We start from the raw sequence: 13,407 nt of genomic DNA, 5'->3' as shown, positions 1-13,407 counted from the left end.
AAAGAAAATACCTTTACTTGGCGTGTCGTGTCGCTGCTCTATTAACCGTAATTCTGCACAGAAATGTTGGAAGAGATCAAAAAGGGCTTACATAAAATGTGAGAGCAAGCAACTTAACACAAAACAAAAAGGGCTTCGGTTTCCAAAGTACATGACGCTGTCAGCTGAAACGACTCTATTTTCAAACCTTTTTCTGTCTATCTGTCTCCATCTCATCCCTGTCATTTCGTGGGCCTTTCTGCGCAAATTAAAAATTTAAAAATTCTTGCTGTGCCGAGGTGCTCTTTGCCAGCGCAGCTAAAATGAAAAGGCTTTGTGGTGGCAGTGACCAGATTTTAAATGCAGCGAGATCAATAAATAAGAGGGGGCTGCTTGAGCACAATCTCTGAATGTCTTTGAGTGTGTGTATGTGTGTGTGAGGGTCAAATACTGCATGTCCTGCAGTCAGCTGTCACAGCGCAGTAGATTCTCTCCCATCCCATAGCTCTCGCCAAATCCCACAAGAGGAGCATTATTCCAGCCATTCCTGAAATCTTGGCTATTTCTACTCTGGATGCAAATATAGCGATAAGCACTAGAACAAATAGGCCAAACTACTGGCATTTCAAACACGGGCTCCATTATCTCAGCAGGGGGACTGGAGCGCCGCAGTGGCAACCCACGGCACAGGCGACATGACAGTCTCCTGGAGGGCAAACAACACCGGAGACACAAGCAGCGCGGGGTGGAAAAAACAGCCCTCATCTCTCCAGAATACTCTGCTCGGAATCACTAATGCACTCAAACCCTCATTGAGGAGCTGAAAGAGATAGAAAGGGGGGATGGAAAGCAGAACAACAGGCGTACGGAAAGGTTTCAGAATGACGACCTTCAGGTGTCGAGCATGAGATCGGCTTCGATGATTAACAGCAGAGTATGGTGGAAAGACACACACGTATTCTGGGCGTACACTTCCCGAAGCTTAATTCCTCACTATGAAGTTACAGCAAAGGAGATTTTTCTCTCTCAGTCTCAAGTCTCAATACGAAGCCATTCTTGAGGGAAAAAAAATCAACCCTTTCACCTTGTCTGTGAAAAACAAGCGCTCAGACAGCCCAAGAAAAATAACCTTGAGTTTCATCAGGGATATTCTCACATTGAATGATAAACAGAGGCCCGAGGGACGCTGAACCAAAAAGCAGCTAATTGCCTGCCTCTGAAATTCGGCCCCTGTGTCCTCTCTGTGTTTATCTGAAAACAGAGTCAGTTTGGTGTGACCCGCTTTAGCTGCTGGTAGAAACGCTCGTTCATTTAACTGTCCGCAGAAACGCGAATCTCCGGCTCGTTACCACGGACCGGCGGGCTAAAGGTAAAGAAGATCATGTCTGCGACACAATTATCGAGTCTGCTGCGACCGACTCGCGCTTCTGCTGACACAAACAGTTGTCTCCCGAACGCTAATGTTCACGCTAAACTGCCACCCCCATAACCCGCTATTATCTAAGAGCCAACTGTTGAGAGGAAATTCTACAATCAAAGCTGTTTGCTAACGACAAAATAAATCATTAGCCAAGGAAAGCGAGATAGAGATGCACTTATCCATGATACCGTTTAGCGTCATGCCAACTGTTGTCTCACCGAGCAGCATGGGGAAGAATATCTGTCAGTATTTACAAGGTGATTTGCCAAGTCGTTATGAGTGCAAGGACGCAAACTCTCTGAAAACAAATTCGACGCTGACCTTCCGGCATCGAGTGCACTCAGGGCTGATTCATTTGGCAGTTACTGGCCACACACACGGCACACCACAGCTTGTATAATCAAGCCTGCGCTCGGGTTTGAGCTCTTTAAATGACAGGTGTTATGATCAGGTGAAAACTTCTCGCTGCCTTGGACTTTTATGGGACCGAGCTTTCCAAAGTTCATTCAAATCAATTTCACCATTAACACGGCGATGATTGATGCGGGATTAAAAAACAAAATCAATGGCTTCCACTGAAGATGCTGCAAATAATTTGCCTGTATCCAGATTGATGATGGGGGATGCATTTACTCCTGCTTTTGTTCGTCTTCCTTCTTGTTTTGATTGAACACTGGTCCACCTTGCCCTGATTTTGGTGCCAATGCAAGAATCTATTTTTAGTCTATCACAGAATAAACTTTATCATATATATATATATATATATATATATATATATGAAGAGTTCAGGTGCAAAAGCCTCTAAGTGCCATTTGAAATTTTCTTCTAAAATGATCATTTTTATCAAGCTTATATATTCAAGTTCAGTAATTTCACATAAATGACAATTAGGTAATCCTCATTGCAATTTAATTGAAATTACTGAACTTAAATATACAAGCTTGATAAAAATGATCATTCTAGAAGAAAATTTCAAATGGCACTTAGAGGCTTTTGCATCTGAACTCTTCATATATATATATATATATAGAGAGAGAGAGAGAGAGAGAGAGAGAGAGAGAGAGAGAGCGAGAGAGTTATTTAAATCATAGAACAAGTTAAATAATTAAGTTTAATTAAGTGTGTAAGTACAGAAGGAAAAAAAAGTTTTAAAAAAACGTTAATTTACCAAACAGAACCCAGGCTTGAATAATTCTCGGAAAGGTTATAAAAGAAAGTTGTTAAAGTGAAAAGCACTATGTTATACACTGCAGTTGACTATAATATCATCTAATCCAATAAGATGTAGAATGAAACCCCATAGAGCCATTTCGACTATGAGACGCGCCAGGGCTGTGCGTGTTAACTGCTCTCCAGTCATTCATATGTATCAGCATGAGTGGAATATCCAATAAATTCAAATCATCTTTAAACGAACCGCACTGATCAGTGCCCGGTTTCGGAGGAAGTGTGATTATAAACTCAAACCCATGTGCATTTGGGATCGTCTGCGCTAAACTTGTACTGGAATCGACAGACTGCATCCCAGCCCACATTTCTCATAATCAGCTCATTATTACACTACAAACATTTGTTGTTGAGCGAACAACAAAGACAAGCAAACAGAGCTTAAACAAGATCCGTCTAAAGATCGCAAATTAAACTAATTCCTAGATATGAACATCTTCTCACAGGCCTAACCCATATCCTGTCGGGAAAACAACAAACATCCTGGGTAGAAACGTGTGGCTGACACTCTAACCCTGAGCAAAGTTCATTTTTTTCCTTTTCGCAGTCACAGACATCTAGGGGTCTGTGTGTGCTTGAGAGAGCACAGTGTGAGATCCCTTCAAACCCCAACAGTACAAACAGGCCCTGACAGATTTGCTCTCCCTAATTCGTGGTAAGAAAAACAGCACAAGTATAAAAGAGATCTTCTATGTGCTTTGAATAAGCACAAACACACTCGCAACGAAAGGAGAGGAAAAAAAGCTTCCAACAATAGTCATTTCTAATGGAAGAAGAGAGTGGGTGAGACTGTTCCGTTTCAATTCACTGATACCGCTAATGGCTTCTTAGCGGTTCCATGAAATCAAGCAGCTGTCAAGGCGATGCATCGGGAACAGGGAGGAAGAGGCGGCATTCCCACAAGAGAAAAGCATCACGTCAGGATGTTTGGCTAAACATCTGCTCCCCTGCTCTCATGGCTTTAGCAGCAGCAGCACATACTCAGACAAAGAGATGGGAGGTGGAAACACTGACTTCTCCATTTGAGGCATTCTGTAAAAACAACAGCCTGCTCCATGCATAATGACTAGGGCACTGGGCTAGATGAGACAGAGCCCTACTGATACAAAACAGACAGTCCGGCCATTTAACCAGCTTATGGCGAGCCTGAGGGTTTTGCGTCGCTGACCGCTAATTGTAAAAAGTTCATGACATGCATAACAGAAACTTTTAAATATGTAACACTTGCTTTTTGAAGCTGAAGTGGACTGTTCATTCACAAACCACAACTAATTTATTGAGGTAAACTATCATTACTTCTTACGCATTAGGAGGTCAACTGTAAAGTAAAACTCTGTGTGGAGGCAATATGTGCACAAATAAACCTGTAAGCCTACAAAAGTAGCTGCATATGCATAATAAGATAGAACATAAGTCTTCTAAATGGGGAAATGATTGTACAGTGAGACCATAATTATAAACCTTGCGAGCTATCCATGTGACAAACTCAAATAGGTCTGATTTCCTAATTCAGAAAGGATCAAAATACGATTCAGGTCGTTCGGGGAAAAATCTCTAAAATGAATGTGAAACCTCAGCTTACTGCTTCATCATTTAGCCCATTCTTCTTGTAAGAAAATCCCCTAATGGAAATTCTGAAATTTCTAAACTGCGAGGTTCATAATAAAATATCTCAATTTGAAACAAAGACAATAAACAGTTCATCTCACAAAGTGACATCATTACATGCTGATGTCATCCATTCCACCTGTAAACACCGAATTAAACATCGCGTATAATTCTCAAGACCACATCAAATGTTTGCTTTTATTCACCCAGAGTCATTCCAACACCAAAACTACACTAAAAACAGAGTTTTACAGCACTGTCAAGCGAGATAACACATTCGACGCCTTCTGTGCAAAACATCACATTTTACTTAAACTTCACATGACGTCACCGCTACCACATAAGACATTTCTAAACTTTCTGCCTGTAACGACATGTGCAGGTCGAGTCCTAAGATTACACGGATCCGCCAGTTAAAATTAACCAAGATGGCGTGAGGCTTGTTGTTTAGAGGGCAGAAAAAATGGAGGATATTGTAATATACACAAAGGGATAAATTTCAACAACTCGGCCAGGCGGCAGCTGCTGCTCTTTAAGGAAGCAACAAAGATAAGAGCAACGCGAAGCTCCAACTCAACACCAGCGACCCACTCCGACTAAGCAGGCGATTTTCTCGTCGAAAACACCTAACTGGGTGCTTTTAACGATTTATATCAAACGGAATTGTGAAGTAAATGCTTTATACTGTTGTTTAAATGAAGAGCTGTTAGCTTTTGCCATCATCTGAGAGACGGACATTAAACAGACCAAAGGTAGCTTCAGCTCCTCCAAGTGACTCTCCCGCATCGCCCTTTCGAAATAAGCCCTCTAAAATCAAATATTGCAGTTTTACCTACCCAAATGAACGATGGGAAAGCGTTTGCTCCTTTCAAACATGTTTGGATACATTCAGGAGTGTTTACAAACAGTTTACATTTAAAACACGTTACAGTTAAAGCGCACGCGAGGGGGCACAAAGGCAGATTCCTATTATGAAGTCACAACCCCCGCGCGCAACATTGTGTCCACTCGTAAAGTTTTGCTATATTCGCAGTCGTAACGGAACATTTCTCGACAACGCCGTTGAAACGGTTTCGACAAGTTTTGCGCTTTTTACGCTTTTTAAGGGACGCGCGTAGCTAACGTTAAGCCAACCTAAAGAAACTATCGAGTTAGCAACCCTCGCTAAGAGATCAAGCCAGCCAGCGACACAACATTAATTCTCCAATGAAATAACCGATCCAGCTCTCAATAAATTCAAAACTTACCCTTACTTTTGACACTTCGTGTAATTCCGTCTCGATCGGGTTCGAAGTATCACTTCAGGTAACGTTGCTCTTTGTTTTCCTTTTTCGATTTGCTTTTGGAAGAGGCCAGTGTAGCAGGAGATGATGAAGAAGGGAATTGGGCAGTAATTGAGTCTCGGTGTGTGTGAGTGAGTGAGTGACTGCGTGTGTGTTTGTGTGTGCGTGTGTGTTAGTTACGAACAGCAGATTGAAGGAGAGTCCTTTCAAGGTTTATTCTGCCTCACTTCAAGGAATCAAAGTGACGTCAGCGGACAATAATTAAACGATAAAACTTTTATTCGCTGCGAATAGACAAAAGTAGGCTATTTGTAGCCTAAGTGCAGGTTGCGCACAGAATTTTCAGCATTGTTAATATTTTTAAAACATCTGTCAATGACTGATCCGAAAACGCTGTTTTTTGTTTTTGTTTTTTATTTTTATTTTTGAAAACGGTTTCAGAAGTGTTATCTGTTCATAGTAATTATTGGTATTTACATAATGGCTGAGCATTGTTTTGAATTTGCCTGTTGGTGCTGGTGGGGTGGGTGTCATTTGTAATCAAGTTATATCATCATTTATCAAAATTGGCACATGGTGTGTAAAAGTTCAAAGCAGCACATGTTAATGAGATTGTGCTTTCAAATGAATTTGAAGACATTATAAGTACAATAGAAGTGGAAATCTGATAATATGGTGTCCAATGAAATGGAAATTTAATTCTAAGATTGGTTACTTGTCATTCAAAAGCTGTCAGATAAACCGCAAGACAGCGACGCATGATCAAACTTGATTGCATTTGTCTCCAGTTACCTCAATAGCTAAATTCAGGGATTATGGATTAACCGAGCTAATCTGACCCTATTTCCCCTCAAATCATCAGGGGAGTGAGACAAGGTGATAACGTTCCGATCTGACAACAGAATTTCCGTAATCCAAAAGATAGTAGCATCATATGAGCTGATGTCGTCTCACGTTGAAAGGAGACACACACACACACACACACACACACACACTCAAAAAGAGGATCTGCCCCCGTGACGCTCAGGAGGAACAGAAAATAAAAGGCAGAATAATTGGAACTGTTACTTTTAGGATGACGCTCATTGATCTCTCATTTGAATTACACTTGCGGGCAAAGCGAGAGGCAGAATGGCCCTTTGCAGCGGGAGCCGAGCTGGGCACCACGAGGCAGACAGCCATCTGTGCCTAATTGTGTGCTTTTTCTCCCTGCCGCTGCACTCACAATCAGCAACAGGCTGAGGGGGGCCCTCTGACCTAGACTGGGACAGGGGCTGGCATGGGGTGAGGGATGAAGGGGGTGGGAGATTATTTCATTGAGCAAGAAAACAACAACAGGGGGGGGCAAGGAGGGACACGCTGCCACTCCTTAGTGGGAGAGGGACTAGAGGAGGAGGGGAGAGAGGGGCAACTCTTTCGGGAGTTTAGCTTCACGCTTCAGATTATGCCTGACTTGCGTGCGTTTAGGGTTTACTTGGAATGAGACGTTTACAGAAATCTCTTTTCAGCTGTAAAGCTGCTTTTCTCAATGAGAAGATTTATATCAAAACATATGTGTAATCATATTAAGTTGAATGTATATTTATTTATTTAAACATTTCTGGTTTTCTATTTTTAGTATAGTAATAGGTGACAAACATGTTTACACACAAAACATCTCCACTCTCTGGTGAGTGTTGCAAACAGTCAGGCACATTTGAATAATTTAAGCTTACTCTGTATTTAGAAATGACTAGTGTTATAGTCATGTAACTACAACTGCGCGCTAATTCCGATCATAATAGGAGACCGTTTGCTGCTGTCGTCTAACGAAACTATACTTGAAATCGTTCAAAGGAGAGCTGGTCAGTGGTGTTTTTGAAAGCTTGAGCGGGTATAGAGGGGACACATTCGCTTACCAATTTATGCATGAGTCCATTGATCCTCTCTGACCCCCCTCTTCACCTGTAGAGATGAAGGTGGGTGAAAAGAGATGCTTATGGAGGGACACGGCAGACCTCCTGGGATCAGTGCTCCGAAGAGCGGGAGGACAAGATGTGCAAAACGTGCATCTGAACATGTGTGTTTATCTGCGACCACAATAAGAAAGCCATAATTGCGCTTATATGTGTGTGTGCACACATGATGGCAATATTCCTCCCTCTTGAGTGACTATGTGTATAACCTCCTCCCCTCTTCCAGCAGAGACACACCGGGGTTTGTAATTGTGTTGGTGGTTCTTCATTAGACCCTGTGTGTGTGTGTTGGGGGTTGGGACGTGGGTGGGTGGGTGGGTGAGGAGCTGAGGCTCTTAGGACTATGAGCTGCGTCATTAACAGAGGCTGGGCCTCTCTGCATGCAGCCAGAATGTCAGCCGTACCTCGGTCATTTGAAACATAATAAGCACAAGTACAATGAGTGCAATGCAAGCCTGCTGGGGGAGGGGGGAAGTGGAGGGAACACAGCCTGTCTCTTCCATTGGGCTGGGTTTTGTTTCTTAAGAGGCTTGATTAGAAGATATAATATCCTAGCGACTAATAACTGGCAAAGATGATCTCCCTCGAGACTGATGGAAACCGAATGAATGTGGCGATTTGGATTTAATTGTTATTTTTCTATTAGGGTGCATAAAGACAGAGGAGATGTCCATCTAGAGCGGGAGCTGCGCTTGCAGCTATTGATTTTTTTTTTCTTCTTCTCCCTCTTTTCTTTCTCACCACCCTCTCTCCAACACAGATTTTAATCATCTCAGAACACCACATTCCCCTAATACCATTAACAACACTAACCTTCCAGCGGCACAAAAGCGTTTAATTTCCAATGACACAAATTTCTCTCCAAGAGTCTCAAATAGTGTTTTTGCGCAATTTGCTGGCCTTAAGGTTTTGCTTGCTGGAATAATTGAATTGCGATCCTCTCACTTAGTCTTGCATAAAATCACTAGGCAAAGAGCTAATCAGTGCAAAAGAGACGATAGTTTCCTCGGTTTGCCTTATTAGCCCGTTTTAAAAGAGCAAAGAGCATTTTTTTTTCTCCCGACTGACTTTGGAGCAACCGATTTTGCGTCGGACTGACAATTAGAGTTGAACACCAATGCGAGCAGAAATGTATTCAAGCTGTTTGTTCCTCTGTCAGTGCTGCTGTTTGTATCCATAAATAAAAGATGACCTTTAAATGTTTACATAATTTATACAGCTATAAATTCTTAATATATCTGACTGCAAATGAGAGAGTGAGTCGCTTGATTATGGTTCGTAGTAGAGTTAAAATACAGGTTGTGTGGTGTGCTATACACACACCTGTATGTGAGTCAGCAAGGACAATTTTTATATTTGACTAGGGCAGAGGCTATCTTCTTCTACCTAATCAGTGTGTGTATATATAGCCGTTTCATCTCTGGGAAAATATGAAAGCGGTCGTTTTGGCTTTAAATGAACATTATTCGTATTACAATGTAGCTCACGGATCGTTTCATCATTTATTACCAGGATATAAAATTAAACCCTAATAAAACAGAATTTATCAGGAACTGTAACATTACACAGTTTTGTTTTACTGATTGGATACTTGTCTGATCCTGTTGACTTAAAGGGATAGTTCACTTTGAAATTAATTTTTGGCTCTTACCTCAAGGGCATTCAAGATGTAGGTGTCTTTGCTTCCGCTGTATTTTCAATTTTGATATTTTTAGTTCAAACCGTTGGTGTCTATCAGTCATATAATGGAGGTCTATGGGGTCCACCTCAAAGAGCATGCACGGAGAAGTCCAAATTAAACGGTATGGTAATACACATTGATGGCCTAAGACACAAAACGAGCGGTTTGTGTGAGAAAACGAACAGTTTTTATATAGATTTTACCTTTTGTAACCACTGCCACGTACAAGTTGAGGGCGCGGGCGCTTTGTGACTGTGGTTACAAGAGGTAAAAACGATATAAATACTGTTCGTTTTCTCACACAAACCGCTCGTTTCGTGTCTTAGGCCATCAATGTGTACTTACATTTATGAGTCATTAAATCATGTTTAATTTGGACTTCTCTGCGCATGCTTTTTGTGGTGGACCCCATAGACCTCCATTATATGACTGATAGGTGAACGGTTTGACCTAAAAATAGCAAAAAATTAATTTCAAAGTGAACAATCCCTTTAAGTGGTTCAAATCAAATAATTGCAAACTGTGTAGAAAAGAAAGAGTGTTTTTACTTTGCTGGAAAATTTATGTGGGGTTTACATGTCGCAAAAGGTGGAATATTCCCTGCATTAATCCACCAAAACAAATGTGATAAGAAAATCACTTTTGGGACAGGTGCAGTTGACAGCTGCAACACAATAGCCTGTGTTGTATAAGAAAAAAAATCATTTATGAAAAGATCAAAATGTATGCAAAATAGAGTTTCAAGGTCATCCAAAAATACTTTCTCACACGGCAATAAATTACATTTGCGCCCTGGTCATGACGCGTCAGTGTGTATACCGATCATTATCATAATGGCTGCACATAAGCTGACCTTTGACCTATGGATGTAATGATTCTGCAAAGGCATGAGAATAGATGCTTACCTATTTTTTTTTCTTCTGTTTACTGTAGGTGCATCATCTCTGTGTGAGGAAAGTCTTGTTAATATGGCGGCGATGAGGTAAACAGATAGGAAGTGATGGAGTGGCAGACCCACGGGGGATAACCACATGAGGTGTGACAGACCACTGACATCAGCCCTTGTTCTCTTGCTCGCTCGCTTACTCTCTCCATCTCTCTCTCGAGCACACACACTGATTTCCAGGAAGGGGTCATTAATGTGAGGAGGAAAAAAAACCCGAATCTAGTCATGGCTTTAAAATGGAGCATCCTCTCATAACGAACGGGTCTGAGTCAGGAGAACAGCGCAGCGAAGGTTTTAATTCCTCCATTTAAGAGACAAAATGCATCATAGTTTAAAATTTTATTTGAGAATAACTCCCTTAAGTGGTAGCAGAGTTCATCTTAACCTGGCCGATAAACGAATAAAAATGATCAGCTTTTCGTTCTCTACACACCAGCCCTCTTTATAGAAACACAGCAGTGGTTTTAACATCCGTACAGTAGTTAAATGTTCACATTTAACAGTCGTAATTGACATTTTCCCTCACTCCCTTCAGCAATGATATATCAAAGAGTGCATCAGCCGCCGGAGGAGGAGAGAAAACATTAGGAGGATTAATAAAGGGGGGAGGGAAATAGATTGAGCGTTCACCGAGATCAGTAAAATAGGATCTGTCAAGCAACCCTGCAACATCCATCCTTTGGAGAGAAAAAAAAAAAAAGACAGAGGTACATTTTCATGGATGGAAGGAAGGAAAAAACAGAGGCCAGCCTCTGCGGCTGATCAATTTCCCGAGATTAGCTTTCAGCGGCTGAGCCTGCTTCCATTTGTAAAGATAATATTATTTAATAACCCTTTTGGGTGACTATTTAAATTATCATAGTGCCTACAGTGCGAGGCGCTAATGGAAATATTTAACATAAATTCCCTTTTAAAAAAAATGAGGCCTTAAACAACAGTTGTAAGAATTATTCGGAAATTAAAGGAGTGTGCATAAATGATTCTCCCTGGCCTTGACGCGCTGTTCTCAATTACATTCTGCTCAACTGGAACAATGGAACGATGCTAGCGTGCCGCTTTATCGCGCATATATATGCGCTCTTACGAATGTCATATGGGAGCTATTTACGGCCACTAGCATCAGTGCCAAGGGCATTGAAAACATGCAGCAATTCTGAATGTGCAAAAGAGCAGTACAGTAAGGTAAATTTCAAAGACAGACATCTGAAGATCCAAAACGAAGGAAGAAAGAGACAAAGCCAGCCTGTATCAACTTCTTTTTAATGATCTCATTGCGAAACACCTTCCCCTTTCCTGTCTTGCTAACATTAAATTGCATAATGCCAACTGAACGCTCGCATTTGTTCCCCCTTTCCCTTCTCAGGAAATCTATTTCAATTTTCACGCCAACTGTCAGTCCGCATCAAACCTTGATTTATGCAAAAACAACGTCTGCTTTAATTAGTCATTTCGGCTCAGTGCTGCCTGTGCTCTAGGCGCTGAGCGGGGTCAGGCATTCGGAGGAACCTCCTTTTTGAATGATCAAAACTAGGCCATCGGCAACACCGTGATAATAGCCACGTCTCAACACCACAGCAGCATGCGAGTGTGTATTTATCCCCCATGAGCCGTCCATCTCCACTCGGCAGGGTGGTTTTGGGTGGAGCTTGGGTAATCACAGCAGTCACTATACACCTGGAGGACTGGAAAATAATAAACAATTAACAGGTAGTTTTTCCCGTCAGCTCTCTATACTTTCCCAGGCAGAGCGAGCGAGAGAGAGAGAGAGAGAGAGAGGTGGAGGGAACAATGTTTACACAGCAATATTACATTAATCAAGACAAAATGATCTCAAATACACCACATTATGCTCTTGTACGGGATTAGCGTCCGTGATCTTCCAAACGAAAGCAAACCACACCATGTGTTTTTGCTCGTTTCGGATTGCAACACTTCTTGATTACCGCAATCGCAATCACGTAGAGCAAACAAAAGTGGCTGAAAGCTTGTGCTAATTTCACAGACTGACATTTCAGATGAAAAATTCACCAGACAGATGCTCAGAAGAGAGCAGTTCTCTCGTCGGATGTTGGGGAAGTGCGTGTGAGTTGTGAGTAACGACGGTCGCATGAATGGGGAGGGCAGACAAACTTATTCTCACCACCAATTCTATTTTGGGGTCTGTGTGCTGCATGCTTTGCTGACTGAAGTGGCATTGTGTCCTTTGTGAAAGCATGACCCTCTGAGGTGCGTTCATTTGCTGTGAACCTCGGCCAGGAAAAAAGCAGGAGGCTGGAGACCAGGGCAAGGCGTGGGAAAGCGACTAGAGAACGAGCGAACGGTGGAAAAGCCGAGAGATCTGCTGGCATTCCTTTGTGATTACACATCTGTGGAGAAGGAGGCCAGACATTCTTTCAGCCGGTGTCTGAAGCTGCTGACTTCTACCCTCGATCTCTGCGCTGTTGTTTCTGTAGGAAAAAAGAAGAAAAGAAACTCAGCTGTGAACGTTTTATTTGGTGACTGGAGACTTTGTGTTTCCTAATACAGAAGCATGACGCTCGCTGAATCAGCCCCTTTCAACTTTGTACTCTGATGTAAAGTCTCAGAACTCAAGCTTGTGTCCTTGTTCTCGCAATGAGATATGAGATTTCAGTGTTGAGCGCTCATGTTCTGCACTTCCTTCCTCTTTTGCAATTCCTTAATCCAGTCATCCACTGGTGGGAGGCCGAACATGACAGCAGACGGACAAGGCAAACACTGGTGGGGGTGGTGCTTGTGTTCCTTCTTTGTTCTGATGCTGACCTCTTCATTAAAGGGCCTTTGTCACCATGTAAGGATTAAGAGTGAAAGAGAGCTCTTCTTAGTCAGGGTTCAAATCTGTCTCCTCATAAAATGCTCTTCCATATGTGCCCATCAATGCAATGTGGCTGTGATCTTTTATAACATTTGCTTTAAGGATTCCAAAGATGTTTCCTCTCACCCTATACTCTTTTAAAAACTGATTTAAGCCAGACTGTGGCGGAGTTTTATAAAGTAAACCGGTTATTAAATAAAGTAGTTCTTAAGTAACTTATCTCTGGCCATGATCAATGACCCAATTATAAAGAATTAATTTAATTTTCTCAAGAAATAAAGTCTAAGGCCTGCTGTTTAATTCATTTAACTGTTCAATCAAAAAATGAATGCAATTGAAAACGCATTTCGGATCAGCTATCAGTCTTCATAGGCTGAGAAATTGATTTTTTTTTTTTTTTTGTAAGCTTGCGTGCGTAATGACAAATTGTTTGCCTCAGTTAGTAAAATATATGAATATAGGTGTATTTTAAGAC

The 13,407-nt window shown here is 41.7% G+C and overlaps 1 protein-coding gene and 1 long non-coding RNA gene across 6 annotated transcripts in view; one reads left to right on the top strand and one right to left on the bottom strand.

Annotated features, from left to right (window-relative positions):
- baz2ba (bromodomain adjacent to zinc finger domain, 2Ba) overlaps positions 1 to 5,708 on the bottom strand; it is a 110,276-nt gene extending 104,568 nt beyond the window's left edge. The window contains exon 1 of one of the 3 annotated variants that reach the window (XM_039689202.2): positions 5,482 to 5,708. The gene's annotated coding sequence lies outside the window, so the exon portion shown is untranslated. Of the gene's footprint in view, positions 1 to 5,070; positions 5,209 to 5,481 lie in introns of those variants that run through there. The other 2 variants (XM_039689203.2, XM_089133852.1) reach the window with 2 other exon arrangements.
- LOC120491408 (uncharacterized) lies at positions 4,875 to 12,571 on the top strand. 3 transcript variants are annotated; one of them, XR_005625246.2, is made up of 3 exons: positions 5,356 to 5,539; positions 10,087 to 10,189; positions 10,261 to 12,571. It is a non-coding gene; the product is annotated as an uncharacterized LOC120491408 (long non-coding RNA). The 3 variants fall into 3 exon arrangements; XR_016169456.1 differs by lacking the exon at positions 5,356 to 5,539 and adding an exon at positions 4,875 to 4,986 and having other exon boundaries at positions 10,087 to 12,571; XR_016169455.1 differs by having other exon boundaries at positions 10,087 to 12,571.
- Positions 12,572 to 13,407: the final 836 nt, after the last annotated feature.

Source organism: Pimephales promelas, chromosome 8 (assembly GCF_988280905.1).
Source record: "Pimephales promelas chromosome 8, fPimPro1.hap1.1, whole genome shotgun sequence".
Taxonomy (NCBI): Eukaryota; Metazoa; Chordata; class Actinopteri; order Cypriniformes; family Leuciscidae; genus Pimephales; species Pimephales promelas.
Note: the sequence above shows the minus strand (reverse complement) of the source record. Positions and strands in the feature narration are given on the sequence as shown.